This window comes from Bos taurus, chromosome 5, assembly GCF_002263795.3.
Source record: "Bos taurus isolate L1 Dominette 01449 registration number 42190680 breed Hereford chromosome 5, ARS-UCD2.0, whole genome shotgun sequence".
Taxonomy (NCBI): domain Eukaryota; kingdom Metazoa; phylum Chordata; class Mammalia; order Artiodactyla; family Bovidae; genus Bos; species Bos taurus.
Genome location: NC_037332.1, coordinates 22,017,151 through 22,034,689, shown reverse-complemented (window position 1 = coordinate 22,034,689; position 17,539 = coordinate 22,017,151). Strand labels below are relative to the sequence as shown.

The 17,539-nt window shown below is 40.8% G+C and overlaps 1 long non-coding RNA gene across 1 annotated transcript; it reads right to left on the bottom strand.

Annotated features, from left to right (window-relative positions):
• Positions 1–4,731: 4,731 nt before the first annotated feature.
• On the bottom strand, positions 4,732–16,138 carry LOC107132458 (uncharacterized). Its single transcript, XR_003034679.2, has 2 exons — positions 16,054–16,138; positions 4,732–10,253 (listed from the first exon to the last, which is right to left on the bottom strand). It is a non-coding gene; the product is annotated as an uncharacterized lncRNA (long non-coding RNA).
• Positions 16,139–17,539: the final 1,401 nt, after the last annotated feature.

The window sequence follows — 17,539 nt, the reverse complement described above, 5'->3', positions numbered from 1 at the left end:
CAACTTGTAAGAGTTCATTGTGCAAAGATATTAATTTATCACACTTTAATTTTTACTATATATTTAATATTAATAATTTCTTGGGGTAAAACTCCCTGGTGGTCCTGTGGTTAGGGCTCCGTGCTCCCACCTCTGGGCACACTGGGTCAAGCCCTTGTTGGGGAACTAAGATCACGAGTGCCTGTGGCATGGCCAAAAGATAAATTAACTTTTAAAAATCTCTTGTTTTTCTGTCACCAAAGATCTGCTGGAGAAGTGATAGGCTACCCACTCCAGTATTCTTGGGCTTCCCTTGTGGCTCTGTTGGTAAAGAATCCACCTACAATGTGGGAGACCTGGGTTCGATCCCTGGTTTGGGAAAATACCCTGAAGAAGGGAAAGTCTACCCACTCTAGTATTCTGGCCTGGAGAATTCCATGTACTGTATAGCCCATGGGGTCGCGAAGAGTTGGACACAACTGAGTGACTTTCACTTTCATTATAGATGCTTATCTTCCAGCCTTAAGAAAAATTTCCCACCCATCCCTACTCTTGTGGATCTATCTACACATTTTAAAACTTTTCTTCTACTGGATTTTATTTCAGTGATGTAGTCCAAGTGGATTTTATTTTGTATATAATATAGCAGTCTAACTTGCAACTGGAAACCCATTATTCAGGACTATATAAAATAAATCAATCTCCACCTTTCTGCAGTGTTTAATGTTAACCTTAGACTTTTTCCTATGCACATATAATCCTTTGATATGTGTATGTGTGTGTGTTTACATGTACACACATACATACACACACAAATACTACATGTTTACCATGATGTTTTTGTTTTATTCTTCTTCACTTTGCTTTCTTTGCTTAAAATGCTGAGAAGGAACTCCAGAGTATGGCTCCACCTCATTCTTTTAAAAGCATGCTGTCTTAAGAATTGACAAATCTGACTCATTAAGCCATAGCCAATTAACTGTTCCCAGATGAAGAAGTCCCCACGGTAACATTTTCAGTTGCCCCAGCTTTCTAGGTCCTGCTCTGAATTGCTGTTGTTTAGTCTCGAAGTTGTGTTCAACTCTTTTGAAACCCCATGGACTGTAGGCCACCAGGTTCATCTGTCCATGGGATTTCCCAGGTGAGAATACTGGAGTGGGTTGCAATTTCCTTCTCCAGGGGATCGTCCCGACCCAGAGATCAAACCCACATCTCTTGCATTGCAGGCGGATTCTTTACCACTGAGCCACCAGGGATGCTTGCTCTGAATGGTGAGCCCAAATCTCTATAGGGTTCTTTACTCAATTCCCCAAGAAGGGAATCACAGTACCTGCCTCTATAAAAAAGGACAGCCTTCTACTGGGTCACCTTCCATCAGTCAGCTCCACAGTCTCTCAACATTCTGCGCTTGCTGGCTTTCTTAATGAGTTGCAGGTCTGACTCCTCCCTGCATGAAAAAGGAGAATTTAAAGTACCACTGTTCTACTGCTGACCTTTTTTGGTGCTTCTTAATCTATGGGAGGTTTGGGGATAGATATAGTTAAAAATAACTGAAGACTCCTGCAATATTTATTGATCTCTCATCAATCTTTGATTCCATAGACAGGTACCACTTAGCCAAGCCATATGATTTTGATATTGATTCAAGGTTTTTAATCTTCCCTCAGAGCTTTTACTGCTACAGAATTGCAAGCAGGGTTCATTCATTCCTCAAATATGTATTGATGCCACTGTTTACCAAGCCCTGTGTTAAGTACTGTGTATATACTGGTGAGCAGAATCATCACAATGCTGGGTAGTTACGGATTGCTTTGAACAAATTCTAATCCCAAATGTGATTAAAAACATACTTTGTCCTCAACTCTCCTTTGAAGCGTCTATTTAAATATTTGATGCAGATTTAGCCTCCCTTATGTCTTCCTGCCACAAGAAACAACAAGCTCAGCATCTTTTCCTATTGAAAAGAGAAGGTATTTAATGCTGTAGGCACCACCATGGCACTTTCCAAATGATTTTTGTCTGAATAGTTTAGTGTCTTTTTAACAGAACTAATATTGTTGATATTGTTGATATGGGTTAAAGATCATTTGGTGTTCTAAAAATATTTATTGAGTCCTTATTATATGTTAGACACACTATTCTAGGATCTAGACCCAGAGGCTATTTTTTTTTTTTTTTTTTTCCTGCCATGGACTCCTTTAGCTTAAATATATGAACTCCTTCTTAGAACAATATTTTTATAAATTCGTAAGTTAAAATACATTCTGCTGCAAAGAAAACCAATTGCCCTATACCTTGGTTAACAATGTTAACTCATTTATTTAAGCCCTGATATTGTCTTTAAATTAAAAAAACTATTAATTTTAATGGGAAATTTTATTATGTATTACATCTTACATCTTAACCTAAGACATTCAAATAATTTTCAAAGATTTAAATATATATGGGATATTTATACAGATATATATCCTATATAACCAGACATGCAAATGTAATAAAACTTTGTATAAGCAATAACAACTAATTTGAAAGTAAGCTAACAAATAATCCAATGAAGGCTTATTGTACTCATCCAAAGAAGGAGTGAAGACTGGATAATGGATGCTGTATGTACAGGGAAAGATGAGGGCGTTTGACATTAGAAATCTCATTATTCTTTGTACATTATTTTCTTCATAGACTTTTCAATCTTCTGGAGGTTCATTGTTACTGAGGTCAAATTTTGCTTAAAATAAGCTTAACATTTTATCTCTACAGCAAAAATAAAAAAGCAAAACACATACACACAACAGACCAAAGGGTTGTAAGAAATGAAGATGCTATGTCTTCATCTCTTGCTCGGTTGTCATCGTTCCATTGCTAAGCTGTGTCCGACTCTGCGACCCCATGGACTGTAGCACGCCAGGCTCCTATGTCCTCTACTATCTCCTGGAGTTTGCTCAAGTTCATGTCCATTCACAGGCAAAGCAAACATGTTTGTGTTCATCAGAACAGGGCAATTTGTTCTGATATAAATTTGTTTCCCAAGATACTCTGACTACAGAAACCTCTTTTGAGTGAACTGATGAGTGTGTCTTTGCCTGCAATTATAATATTGACACAATTTCTCATACTGTGTGTATTTCATGTGTTTTGGGTAAAATTTTCTTTATATTGGGCATAAAATGAAGTTTGCCAAAAGACTTTATGAGTTATATTGCTGAAAAGTCATTAACTGAACATTCATTTGGTGAGATACATCTTTTATTAGCCATTGGCATATGATTCTATAGACAAAACTTGAGGGTCCATGGATTCAGCTAGGGGTTAAAAAGAAAAACTGAACAAAACAGACACAAATACTTGCCTCTAAGGATCTCATATTCCTCACAATCTACACAGATGATAATTCCGTTCACAAGGTCAATTTGTTCAGCTCATAGGAGGTGCAATTTGTTCCTTTTTTATAGTCCCAAGTCCCAAGTCCCAACACAGTCCTCCTCAAAATCAAAGTCCCAAGGAAGTACAATTATTCTGTTAAAGGTTCGTTTACTTAGATGTTTACCATAGCCTCCAAAATCTTCCATCCAGATCGTCTTTGATGCTACTTGATCTAGATTAAGGATAGGCAAAGTATTGCCCCAGGGCTAAACCCATTACCGCCTGTGTTTTGCAAACAAAGTTTCATGGGATCACAGCCAAGCTCATATAGTTGATGGCTGCCTCTACACTAAACTAGCAAGAGTTGAATACATGTGACAAAGATCCTCTAGCCACAAAGTCAAAATGTATATTCTGACTCTCTATTTTAAAAAGTTTGCCCATCTGACCTAAATTTCTAGAGTTGCAAGTGTTATTGAATATTTGAGCAGATCTAAAGAAGCTTCTTTAAAGACACTTTTAAAGAAGCGTCTGCCTACAATGCAGGACATCTAGGTTCGATTCCTGGGTTGGGAAGATCCCTTGGAAAAGGAAATGGCAACCCACTCCAGTATTCTTGCCTGGAAAATTCCATGGACAGAGGAGCCTGGTAGGCTACAGTCCATGGGGTTGCAAAGAGTCAGACACGACTGAGCGACTTCACTCACTCACTAAAGAAGCTTCTTAAGAGAAGCGGCCTTGGTTACAGATTTTCCTATAGCTCTCTTACAAAGCAAATAAGAAATAAAACTTAAGAATGAATTGTCACTTTCTAATTTTCTAATACTAATACCAGAATTCTCATTGCTCTGGTGCTTAATGGGTGTAATAATACACTTAGAACTCTAGGGTGACTTCTTCCTTATTCTTTTGGATAAGATTAACATCTTAAATGCACCTTAAATGCAATTTACAAGGTGCCTCTGGTTCTAGCCTCACATACTTTTGGTCTGTTTCTTCTCACTCCCCCTGTTAGGACCACATGATCCTGCTTTGGGCAAACCTGTGTCCTCTTTGTAAATTTGTTTCCTTAGTCTAGAGAGTAATTTTCACCCCCCCAGGTCTTATGTGGGTTAATTCCTACTCATTTTCAGATTTCTGACTTCTTGTTGCTGTGGGAAAGATTTTTCTGATTGTTTTTTCTGTCCCATCTCTCTAAAAGTTAGACTTTCAGAGCACCTGTATGGCTCAGCAGTAATAAATCCACCTGCAATGCAAGAGGTGCAGTTTTGATCCCTGGGTTGGGAAGATCCCCTGGAGAAGGAAATGGCAACCCACTCCAGTATTCTTGCCTGGAGAATCCCATGGACAGAGTTGCCTGTGGTGGTCACAAAAAGAGTTGGACAGGACTTAGTGCCTAAAAACAACAACAAATTTCTCTTTTACAGTAATTTTCAGAATCTGCTATAAAAATGTCACACTTACACTATTTAATTTCTGTCTTCCTATCAGATTCCATAATGTGTGGGACCATTCTGTTCTGTTTGTGGCCAGATCTTCAATGCTTAGCTAGTACCTTATTAGTTAATCAAATTTATGAAATGAACTTATGAATATCACAGAACACTCATACATCAGATATTTAACAGTGAACTTATTCTCAGCTCTTGCGAGGAGGGTCAAAGTAAGAATGTACCACCTAAATGTTTTCCTGAATTTCTTATAAAATTATGTAAAATTGTTCCATATTATAAATTGATAAATGTATCAGAATGTAATGCTAATATAGTTTGGAGGGAATAGTGTCTTTTTTTTAAGTTAGCAAAAGAACAATATAGTTTGTTGTGTTTCTCTTTCTCCTGGACGCCAAGAAGTTCAAAAGTAAATTTATTTCTTATTTACAAGAATGTTCTTCAAACCCAGATTCCCGGTAAAAATTCTTTCTTCTTTCTTTACATGTTGTGTTAGGCTTTTATTCACTTAAAAAATCTGTTAGATATTTGCTTCATGTCAAGTTGCCTCAATTTTGAGTAATTATAATTTGATCCTGTTTAAGACTCATAACTGTTCTCATTAGAGCAAGTCCAGATCTGAAAAACTGCTAGGAATGAAAGCTACACCTGGTGGTTCTGAGTGTCCTGAATTAAATTATATGACTGCCTTCTGTGTGGGAAAGAGGGGCTGGGGAGGGATGGTGTCCTTGAAGTCACTTTTGTTTTTTTAAAGCAGCAAACTAAACTGGAGTCAGTTATCCACTCCTCATGGAATTCGAACAACTTAGTACTGATTAGTGCACTGCGGAAGCAATTCAGCAAAAACCCAGAGCTTCTTGAGCCGTAAGTGTGGGACACAGCCTTGCCTCTGTGTATCTAGTTTGAAACTAGGACCTGCTGGGTCACTTCTTGCTTCCATGATAGGCTGGTTTTCAAATTACTTCTCTTGCCTCCTTAAATAGAGCCAGGGGATGGGGGTGGATGGGAGAGGAGGTGACTTAAAAGATCTCATCCCTTTAGGAGGTGGGGGAACTTAATCACAAGTCTGCACTTGCTTCAGATGATTAAACAATGAGTGTTTATGAAATCAAGAAAAATATTTTCCCCCCAGAGTTTTCTTTTCAAAGAGTTCTCTGTGCGCTCTGGCTAATTTAAAAAGAGCCCCATAGGGTGCTTATTTTTTTTACACATATATTGCCAGAGTAGTTCCTGTTTTGGTTTAAATGTGTTCCTTCTTTTTAGTCAGATGAAAGAGAACTTTCTTTAAAAAGAACTTGTCTGCTGATCCTGTTTGTTAGAATGAGCCTAAATAAAGCTTCTGTTAAGAGTTTAACTGTTGAGCTAAGTCCTCTCAGCTAAATTATCTGGCAATTTTCATTCTTAGTTGGGCTATGTAACTGGAGTGCCCTTATTATCCTCTTTCCTACCTGCAATGTCTGCCTCCCCTGAGGACTCCTCTGAAGTAAGTATCTTGAGGAAAGGGCTTTTTCTTTCATTTGGCTTATTCTGCGTGGAGTGTGATGTTGGGGTGTGGGTGTGGGGAATATGCCAGGCACCTTAAGTGAGTAAGTCATTAATTCTGCAGCAGGCAATGACCTAAGAGAGGAGTGACTCAGTCTACCCATGAAAAAATGACATACCGAAGGCTTTAGAGGTGGTACACAAAAGTCTAAAGGGGAAGGGGCATGGAAAGAGGATGTAGAAGCCCCCAGAGCTGGCCCCCATCAGCCTCCTACCAGGCTCCCCTGTCCCTGGCATTCTCCAGGCAAGAACACTGGAGTGGGTTGCCATTTCCTTCTCCAACGCATGAAAGTGAAAAGTGAAAGTGAAGTCGCTCAGTCGTGTCCGACTCTTAGCGACACCATGGACTGCAAGCCTACCAGGCTCCTCTGTCCATGGATTTTCCAGGCAAGAGTACTGGAGTGGGGTGCCATTGTCTTCTCCGCCCGTCAGCCTAGGAGGCAACTATAACAAGAAGCTTTCTTAACGTAGCATTTCATTCAAGAGGAAATTCTGGTATGATACAACAGGAAAAATAAATTAAACAAGCAAGCAAACAGAGAAACAACACGCTGAACGTGGATGAAACTCAAAACTTTATGCTAAGTGGAAGAAGTGTGATACAAGATACAGGTCTGAGACAGAGGGCAAGAGGACAGGGCACAATCATTAAAAGAAAGACACAGCTGTTAAGGATGCAACATAAACTGGTTAGAACCTGCTAGGTACAAGATGGCAGAAGATTTGACTTCCTGTGGACCTTGAGCCTCATTATATGCTCATTGTAATATACCAGCATGCTGAATGACACACCCACAGGCACCATGACAGTTCCAAGGCCAACCATGAAAAGCCAAAAAGTGGCCAAATTCTTTAAATCACTGTTCCTTGTTCAAAATAGTTGGGATAATCCTGCCATTTGTTAGCCTATGAAATTACCCAGCCCATAAAAACTAACCACCCCATATTTGGTGCCCACTCTTGCCTTCTGAGGAGAAGGCAATGGCACCCCACTCCAGTACTCTTGCCTGGAAAATCCCATGGATGGAGGAGCCTGGTGGGCTACAGTCCATGGGGTCGCTAAGAGTCGGACACGACTCAGTGACTTCACTTTCACTTTTCACTTTCATGCATTGGAGAAGGAAATGGCCACCCACTCCAGTATTCTTGCCTGGAGAATCCCAGGGACTGCGGAGCCTGGTGGGCTGCCGTCTATGGGGTCACACAGAGTCGGACATGACTGAAGTGACTTAGCAGCAGCAGCAGCAGCATGCCTTCTGAAACTCCAATACTTTGGCCACCTGATGCAAAGAACTGACTCACTGAAAAAGACCCTGATGCTGGGGAAGATTGAAGGCAAGAGGAGAAGGGGATGAAAGAGGATGAGGTGGTTGGCTGGCATCACTGACTTGATGGACATGAGTTTGAGCAAGCTTCGGGAGTTGGTGATGGACAGGGAAGCCTGGCGTGCTGCAGTCTGTGGGGTCGCAGAGAGTCAGACATGACTGAGTGAATGAACTGACTGACTTGCCTTCTGAGGAGCTTCCCAGGTAGTGCTAGTGGTAAAGAACCCGCTTGTCAATGCAGGAGACGTAAGAGATGGGTTTTGACCCCTGGGTCGGGAAGATGCCCTGGAGAAGGAAATGGCAACCCACTCCAGTATTCTTGTCTGGAGAATCCCATGGAGAAAGGAGCCTGGTGGGCTATAGTCCATGGGGTCACAAAGAGTTGGACACGACTGAATGACTAAGCAGCTGCCTTCTGAGATGGACCACATTCTGCCTATGGAATGTGTATCTCTCTAAATAAATCCCTATGGTTTGCTTTTGAATTCTTTCCTGATGGAAGCCAAGGAACCTCACTTGGTGGCCTGTCCCAGGGCCTCGCCTGAGACCTGGGACATGACCATCCTCTCTGTGTTCTATTCTCCGGCAACAAGGCCATGGATTCTATGATTTCCATACAGAAAATGTCCAGAATGAGCAAATCTATAGACAGAAAGTAGGTTATTGGTTTCCTGGGACTGGGAGGGCCAAGGTTAAGATTGAGATTTTGTTGAGGGAGATGAAAATGTTCTGAAACTGATTATGGTGATGGTTGCACAAGTTGATACGTGATCTCAAAATTATTGAAAGGTACACTTGAAACAGATGAATTTTATGGAAAATATATCTCAATAAAGCTCTTTTTCCAAAAGGTGAGATCATCCATTCAAGGGGACTAAGGATAGAAATTTCAAGGATAAAGATAAAAGTGCTCATTTTAACTCTCACAGCTCCCACCATCTAAAGACTGTACAGAGAGGTTTGTTTCTACAGGGAGATCCATTCCTGAGTGCTGTATCTCTTACTACGGTTTCAATGTTTGAAATCTACTTATGCAATAAAGAGTAAGGTCAGTCATTATAAACAACAGGGAGACAGACCATTTCTTGAGTTTGACGGTGGTCACCACAAACTTCAAATCAGTTTTCAGAAGCTGAGAATGTTTCCTATGTTTTGTTGAAAATGATGGAAAGACTTAAAGAGACTTCTATTAAAACACATGCAAATATAGAATGTTTCCAGCACATGCAGTAATGCTAATGATGGACCCTTTACTTTTGCATTTGACTACATCAAACTGTATTATAACTATTATCTAGGCTGAAGATTGCTTTTGCTTCATTTATAAGAATTTACTAGCCAAGTGGATGAGAACATAATAGGAAGTTTCTTACTTTATTCCCTTTAGAAAATATAATGCAATTTGACATGCTAATCATAGCCTCCCCATTCCCTTTTTTTTTCTTTAGAGGACTTCTCTATAGCTAGAACATAGTCTTTTTCAGAAATTTGTATCTAACTTGCTATGCCTTATAGATGAATACATCCTAAATTGCATTTTCCAATGGGATTTCAACCCTTGAATTTCCTGCTAAAGTATATCCAAATGCGTGATGATGGTTTTCACAATCACGTTGGATATCTATATGTAGGGCTTCGTATTTATTTATCACACTTACTTTTGCAACTTGGATGCTCCTTTGTTTTAGCTGGACATTTAGAAAGGGATGAAGCGACATTACTTAATGCATGTAAACCTTAATTTACTTTGAGATTTTATCTATTTATTTATTTTGGCCACACAGACTGGCATGTAGGGTCTGCATGTGGGCCAGGCCAGGGGTCAAACCCATACTCCCTGCAGTGGAAACCTGGAGTCTTAACTATTGGACCTCCAGGGAAGTCCCTACTTATTTTAAATTCAAGTTCCTTAAAAAGGACGTTACTGCTTTTCCTAAAAGTGAAAATAAAGGCCTGGACTATACCAACATTTGATGAGATGATTATCTTATCAAGCTTCCTGAATATTAGCTTCTCTTTTGAGAGTAACATAGGGACATCACTGTACACTCTCACTTGCCTATTGTTTCAGAAGCTGAGAAAAATGCATTTTACCCAGACTGCAGAACCTCAGAAAAGCAAATAACCACTCACTTAGAACATATTTGATACTTAAAAGGCAGCTTTTACATATTAAATGAGTATGCTAGTTTTTTTCTTTTAAGGGACAAGATTTCTATTTGAGATAGTATATGCCTGGCTATGAAGTTTGTTTGCTGGTTTTATTTATTTATCTTTAGTGAGAAGAGAGATTTTATTTATTTACTTAGTTTTGGGCTGACCTGGGTCTCCACTGTTGCATGTGGGGTTTCTCTAGTTGCAGTGATCGGAGGCTACTTTTTGTCGCAGTGCGCAGGGTTCTCAATGCTGTAGCTTCTTTTCTTGTGGGGCACAGGTTCTAGGCATACGGGCTTCAGCAGCTGTGATTGCACAGGGGCTCAGTTGCTCCAAGGCATGTGGAATCTTCCCGGACCAGGGATCAAATCCATGTCCCTTGCATTGGCAGATGGATTCCTTTATTCACTGTGCCACCGGGAAGTAAGTCCTATTTGCTGAACTTAAATTAGAAATGTTGTCCTTACTTTTTAAAGCAGTTGTCCTGGAACATTAGTGCTAAACTGTTGAACCCCACCCCTCGAGTTTCTCTATTAGCAGGTCTAGAGCCCAAAGTTTGCATTTCTATCAGTTTCCTGGGGTGATGTTGAGATGGCTAGCCTGGGTTCACACTTTGAAACCTGGCTGCCCTATGGGTTTGGCAGGAAAGGGAGATCTGTGTCTTCCATATTCAGAAAGTTATAACTACTATAGTTAGGCCAGGGCCATAACTTATAAGAACTTTGTATGATTCCTTAAGGCTTTCAATTTTCCAAAGTTGATTCTTATCATCTCTTTCCCCACACTGTTGTTAAACTGTAAAACTGAAGTAGACTGTTGGTGCTGGGAAGATGCAGATAAACATCCAATAAGCCTGAACAGTGGGGGATTGCCCCAGGAGACAGAGTAGATGGTGGCAGCTTTACAAAGAAAAAAAAGTAAGTGAAATCATAGGGTCTGCTAAAAGGAAGGATGAGAAGCAGCAGCGTGTTACACCCTCAGTCGTGTCTGACTCTTTGCAACTCTATTGACTATAGCCCGCCAGGCTCCTCTGTCCATGGGATTCTCCAGGCAAGAATACTGGAGTGAGTTGCCATGCCCTCCTCCAGGGGATCTCCCCCACCCAGGGATGGAACCCCTGTCTCTAGCATCTCCTGCATTGCAGGAGGATTCTTTACCACTGAGCCACCAGGGAAGCTGGCGAGAAGAAGAGATAGACACAAAAGCAACCCTTCTTGCTGCTCTCCAGCTCTTTCACCAAAGCCCTCAAAGCTCACTGGACTCCACTTAATTGTTGGAGGACTGTGGGGCCGACCCACTTCCTAGTTCCTTCTGCCAATTTAAGTCAAAGGAGAAGCGAGATGCTAAAATAGTCTAAAATAGAAGGTATTTTTTTTTTCTACTTTCTCTTATCTGCCCCTAGGGATAGTTTTCATTCCAGTGAACTTATTTTATTTGGCAGATTAATGTTTTAATATGTCCTTTGATTCATTTTTCAGGGAGCCTTTTAAGAAATATAGCTGTATTTTCCAGGATATGTCAGCCATGAGAACTCTCCTAAGCAGCCTTGAGTTTTTTTTTTTTTTCCTTTCTACCATCTCTACTAATTTCCAAAATGTTTTATACCTTTATAAGATTTTATTTCTCATGATCCCTTTAGAAAAGGTATCAGGAATTTGCCTCCAAGTTTTGTAGTGTAGACTTGAGGGTTTAAATCTGGTTGTTAAGACCTTGAGTAAATTACTTATTTTCTTTAGGACTGAAACCTCACATGTTAAATGCAGACAATTATACTTACCTGGTGGTATTTCTGGGAGAATTAAATGGGATGCCTCTAAAATACTTAGTACACGGGAATTCTCTGCTGGTACACTGGTTAGGACTATATGGTCTTACTGCTGAGGGCCCAGGTTCATTCCCTGGTTGGGGAATTAAAATCCCACAAGTAGAGTGGCATGGCCAAAAATAAATAGATACATAAATAAATAAAAAGTAAAAATAAAATGGGCTTCCCAGGTGGCACTAATGGTAAAGAACCCGCCTGCCAATGCAAGAGATGTAAGAGATGCAGGTTCGATCCCTGGATGGGGAAGATCCCCTGGAGAAGGGCATGGCAACCTCCTCTAGTATTCTTGCCTGTAAAATCCTATGGACAGAGCAGCTTGGCGGGCTTCAGTCCATAGGGTCACAAATAGTCGTACATGACTGAATTGATTTTGCAAATGCAAAAAATTAAATAAAATACCTAGTACAGTGTCTGGTTCACCTTCAATGATGTTAATTTGTATGATCTTTGTTCAGTTCAGTTCAGTTCAGTCGCTCATCATGTCCGACTCTTTGCGACTTCATGAATCACAGCACACCAGGCCTCCCTGTCCATCACCAACTCCCGGAGTTCACTCAGACTCACGTCCATCGAGTCGGTGATATCATCCAGCCATCTCACCTCTGTCATCACCTTCTCCTCCTGCCCCCAATCCCTCCCAGCATCAGAGTCTTTTCCAATGAGTCAACTCTTCACATGAGGTGGCCAAAGTACTGGAGTTTCAGCTTTAGCATCATTCCTTCCAAAGAAATCCCACGGCTGATCTCCTTTAGAATGGACTGGTGGATCTCCTTGCAGTCCAAGGGACTCTCAAGAGTCTTCTCCAACACAGTTCAAAAGCATCAATTCTTCGGCACTCAGCCTTCTTCACAGTCCAACTCTCACATCCATACATGATCACTGGAAAAACCATAGCCTTGACTAGATGAACCTTTGTTGTCAAAGTAATGTCTCTGTTTTTGAATATGCTGTCTATGTTGGTCATAACTTTCCTTCCAAGGAGTAAGCATCTTTTAATTTCATTGCTGCAGTCACCATCTGCAGTGATTTTCAGTTCAGTTCAGTTCAGTCGCTCAGTCGTGTCCAACTCTTTGCGACCCCATGAATCACAGCACGCCAGGCCTCCCTGTCCATCACCAACTACCAGAGTTCACCCAGACTCACGTCCATCGAGTCAGTGATGCCATCTAGCCATCTCATCCTCTGTCATCCCCTTCTCCTCCTGCCCCCAATCCCTCCCAGCATCAGAGTCTTTTCCAATGAGTCAACTCTTTGCATGAGGTGGCCAAAGTAATGGAGTTTCAGCTTTAGCATCATTCCTTCCAAAGAAATCCCAGGGCTGATCTCCTTCAGAATGGACTGGTTGGATCTCTTTGCAGTCCAAGGGACTTGCAAGAGTCTTCTCCAACACTACAGTTCAAAAGCATCAATTCTTCGGCACTCAGCCTTCTTCACAGTCCAACTCTCACATCCATACATGACCACTGGAAAAACCACAGTCTTGACTAGACGAAACTTTGTTGTCAAAGTAATGTCTCTGCTTTTGAATATGCTATCTAGGTTGGTCATAACTCTCCTTCCAAGGAGTAAGCGTCTTTTTATTTCATGGCTGCAGTCACCATCTGCAGTGATTTTGGAGCCCCAGAAAATAAAGTCTGACACTGCTTCCACTGTTTCCCCATCTATTTCCCATGAAGTGATGGGACCGGATGCCATGATCTTTGTTTTCTGAATGTTGAGCTTTAAGCCAACTTTTTCACTCTCCTCTTTCACTTTCATCAAGAGGCTTTTGAGTTCCTCTTCACTTTCTGCCATAAGGGTGGTGTCATCTGCATATTTGAGGTTATTGATATTTCTCCCCGCAATCTTGATTCCAGCTTGTGCTTCTTCCAGTCCAGCGTTTCTCATGATGTACTCTGCATGTAAGTTAAATAAGCAGGGTGACAATATACAGCCTTGACGTACTCCTTTTCCGATTTGGAACCAGTCTGTTGTTCCATGTCCAGTTCTAACTGTTGCTTCCTGACCTGCATATAGGTTTCTCAAGAGGCAGGTCAGGTGGTCTGGGATTCCCATCTCTTTCAGAATTTTCCACAGTTTACTGTGATCCACACAGTCAAAGGCTTTAGTATAGTCAATAAAGCAGAAATAGATGTTTTTCTGGAACTCGCTTACTTTTTCGATGATCCAGCGAGTGTTGGCAATTTGATCTCTGGTTCCTCTGCCTTTTCTCAAACCAGCTTGAACATCTGGAAGTTCACGGTTCACGTACTGTTGAAGCCTGGCTTGGAGAATTTTGAGCATTACTTTTACTAGCGTGTGAGATGAGTGCACCTGTGTGGTAGTTTGAGCATTCTTTGGCATTGCCTTTCTTTGGGACTGGAATGAAAACTGACCTTTTCCAGTCCTGTAGCCACTGCTGAGTTTTCCAAATTGTTACTGCTACTCAGAAGCAACTCTTTAATCCTTTTTCCCAATTGCTTTAACAAGAAGAACAGTTTTGCCCCAAATCTATACTTGTCACTGTCTGATTTCTAGTTCTCTTACGTTTCTTGATCTAAACCTAGTACAAGGCTCTTAGTTTGTGCCCTTGAATTCATATCTAAGCAAAGCAAAGCAGGTTGGCAGGTGGGGAGGCTCCTAAAAGTGGTCTGATTCCCATGGATAATCAAGAAAAGAATAAACAAAAGGCATTAAGTCTCTAGTTGAAGAGATGAAAGCTTAATTATTTAAAGATTTAAATAAGAATTAGAGACAAAGATATGTCACTTCAAATGACCCCAATTTAATTCATCATCCTTGAAAAGTGAAAGTGAAGTCGCTCAGTCGTGTCCGACTCTTTGTGACCCCAGAGACACCAGGCTCCTCTGTCTATGGGATTTTTCACGCAAGAGTAATGGAGTGGGTTGCCATTTCCTTCTCCAGGGAACTTCCCGACCCAGGGATCAAACCTAGGTCTCCCACATTGTAGACAGATGCTTTATCGTCTGAGCCACCAGGGAAGTCTTTTTGATGGGCATCATCCTTAGGACTTTCCAAAAAATAAATGTGATCATTTCACTTCCCTGCCCAAAACACTCACTCTCCCCTCACTGCCAGGTAACTATGGCCCTATTTACTCACCAGTTTTTTCAGCAATGTTTATCTTCCTCATAGTGGTTTAAGTCTTTAAAATACTTCCAGATCAGGTCCCCTCTTTTTCTTCCTTCCAGAGACTTATCTATGGGCCAACTTCACTGACCAGAGATCACTTAGCAGAGATCACTCACTTTGGGGACTGGCTTCCTTATCTCCTTCTGTCCCCATACACACCCCAAAATAAATACCCTGTCTCTATTTGCTATTAACAGTCTGTAAAGATCTCTCCTGCTTGAACCAGCTGTGAGTTTTCTAAAGCTAGCACCAAGGACACCTAGGACTCTGGAAGTAAATTCACAACAGAGGACACAATAGATAATACTTTAGTGAATGCCTTCAGCAACAAGGAGGCTCATCCAGCTCAGCAAGGGAGTCTCTGGGCCTAAAGGTGCCTTTGGAGAGGGAGGGGCCAGATAAAGAGTAAAACCTTTGCTGAGCGGGAATTTAAGGAAGGGGACATGAAAGGGTGGTGGGGGAGGCCTACTGGACAACCTTGTGAACTGTAATACAGCCATTAAAAAAAAAAAAAAAAAATCTGGGACTTTCCTAGCAATAATGCAGGAAGCCAGGATCACAGGGATGAAGTGGAAGCCCGGAGCTTAGGAAGGACTCCTTGTGAACAACTTCAGGAGAGAAGGGTAATGTGAGAGACTGGCAGATGACAGTCCTGTGTAATCTGATATATAAAAATACTAAAATGTGTCTACATAACACGTGGAGAAATAAGATAAGAAACGTTAAATGGGAGCGATGTGGAGACTTCCACAGTGTTTCTTAAGCAGCATATCCAAGTGACTTTGGTCTCCATTTCATTTGCTTTGGAAATGCAGCCTATCCTAAAACAACATTTATCTAAAACACCATGGAGTAATCTAACACTCATGGGAGCCAGAAAGACAGTGCCACAGAGGTGAGTTACTTATCTTCTCAAATATTGACTGTCGGATTTTAAGCAAGACAACTTGCTCTGTGTGATCTGTCAGCTGACAAACTGCAAGTCACGTTGTTTTTTGTTATTGTTTGTTTTTTTGTGGGTTTTGTGTGTGTGTGTGTGTGTGTTTGCAAGTCATGGTTTTGATGGACTCATTTGTATTTAGATGTCTATTTAACATCAGTCAACAGCATTTACTATGTCTTGGCCTGTTTCTTAGGCATTCACAATAGTGAATGACAGAAGATGCCTGCCCTGTGAGAATGTACAGACCAGAAAGGAAAAGGGATTAATAAACACAGTAAATCTAGTATGTCTGATCAGTACCAGGGCGAGGGCAAGGGGAAGCAGAATACTGTAGACACTTACACAAGTCCAGAGAGTCAGGGAAGTCTTCTTGGACGATAAGCAGATATTAGCTAGGGAAAAAAAAAAAGGGGAGGGGATCTTCCAGGCAGTAGGAATAGCATATCCAATGAATAGCATAAAAGCCTAATTTAGTGTTCTCTTGTTCATAGATTAATAGTTTTGATGAGTTCCCAAAGGCTGAAATGCAAAAGGTGACATTTAGTAACTTAAAATGTATTAACTTAAAAAGACCATGCTTTATTTTCTGATATGGATACCTTTCTTACTTTGGGCGTGTTAAAACATCATCTTTGCCCCAAAATGATAGTGACAGCAGATGATAATGTAATTCTTTAAATAACGTCTTTGGCAAAATAAGATTTTCAAACTTGTGTTGATTCCTAAATTTTACTAGTCTATGAAATAGAGAAAGAAGTTCATTCCCTCACCTTATATAAAATTTTCTTTTTTTATCTATCCCTTTCTTGGTTAACACAATTACTCAAAAAGTCTACAGGGTGCTATGATTTGTTAGTTCAGAGTAAACTGTTCAGGTAACAATTGAACTAAGGGATGGGAATATAATCCAGCCCTTTGAGGACTCTAGTTGCTTGATAGTTTCCTCTATAGAAAGTACCTTCTGAACTCTTAAGCATTCCAAAGATCTGACATTTGTCACTCGCAGATTTATTTTGAAACCCAGGTTTCTGGATTGTTTTGACATATTCCTTAAAGTGTTTTTTTTTTTTAATAGTGCTTTGAAAATTTTATAGGTTTTAGAAATTAATTTGATAATTATATATATCACAGGCAATTTAATATACCTATCTATCTATCTAAGGACTTCCCTGGTGGCTCAGACAGTGAAGAAGCTGTCTGTAATGTGGGAGACCCAAGTTCGATCCCTGGGTGGGGAAGAGCTCCTGGAGAAGGGAATGGCAATCCACTCCAGTATTCTTGCCTAGAGAATTACATGGATAGAAGCTACAGGCCATGGGGTCGCAAAGAGTCAGATGCGACTGAGTGACATTTTCAGAAGGCAGGAGGAGCAAGAACAGTTCTCACTCCTTGCCCCACTCTGCCTGTCTTCTGTCTATGTATGTGGCTTCCCTGGTGACTCAGATAGTAAAGAATCCACCTGCAAAGTGGGAGACCTGGGTTTGATCCCTAGGTTGGGAAGATCCCCTGGAGGAGGACATGGCAACCCACTCCAGTATTCTTGCCTGGGAAATCCCAAGGACCAAAGAGCCTGCCAGTCCATGGGGTCAAAAACAGTCAGACCCGACTGAGCTACTAAACAACAAAGTTATTCCACTTAGTCCTCATAACAACCTTTACATTTTTTAGAGATTACGATGCAGAGAAGTTAAATAACTTGCCTAAGGACACAGAATGAAGAGTTGGGTTTCTAAGTAGTTGGGAGTACCCTATAGTTTAGCATATTAACAAGATGAGAAAGTGCCTTTACAAATTCAAGATGTCAAGAAATACCTCCTAGTTTCTTGGA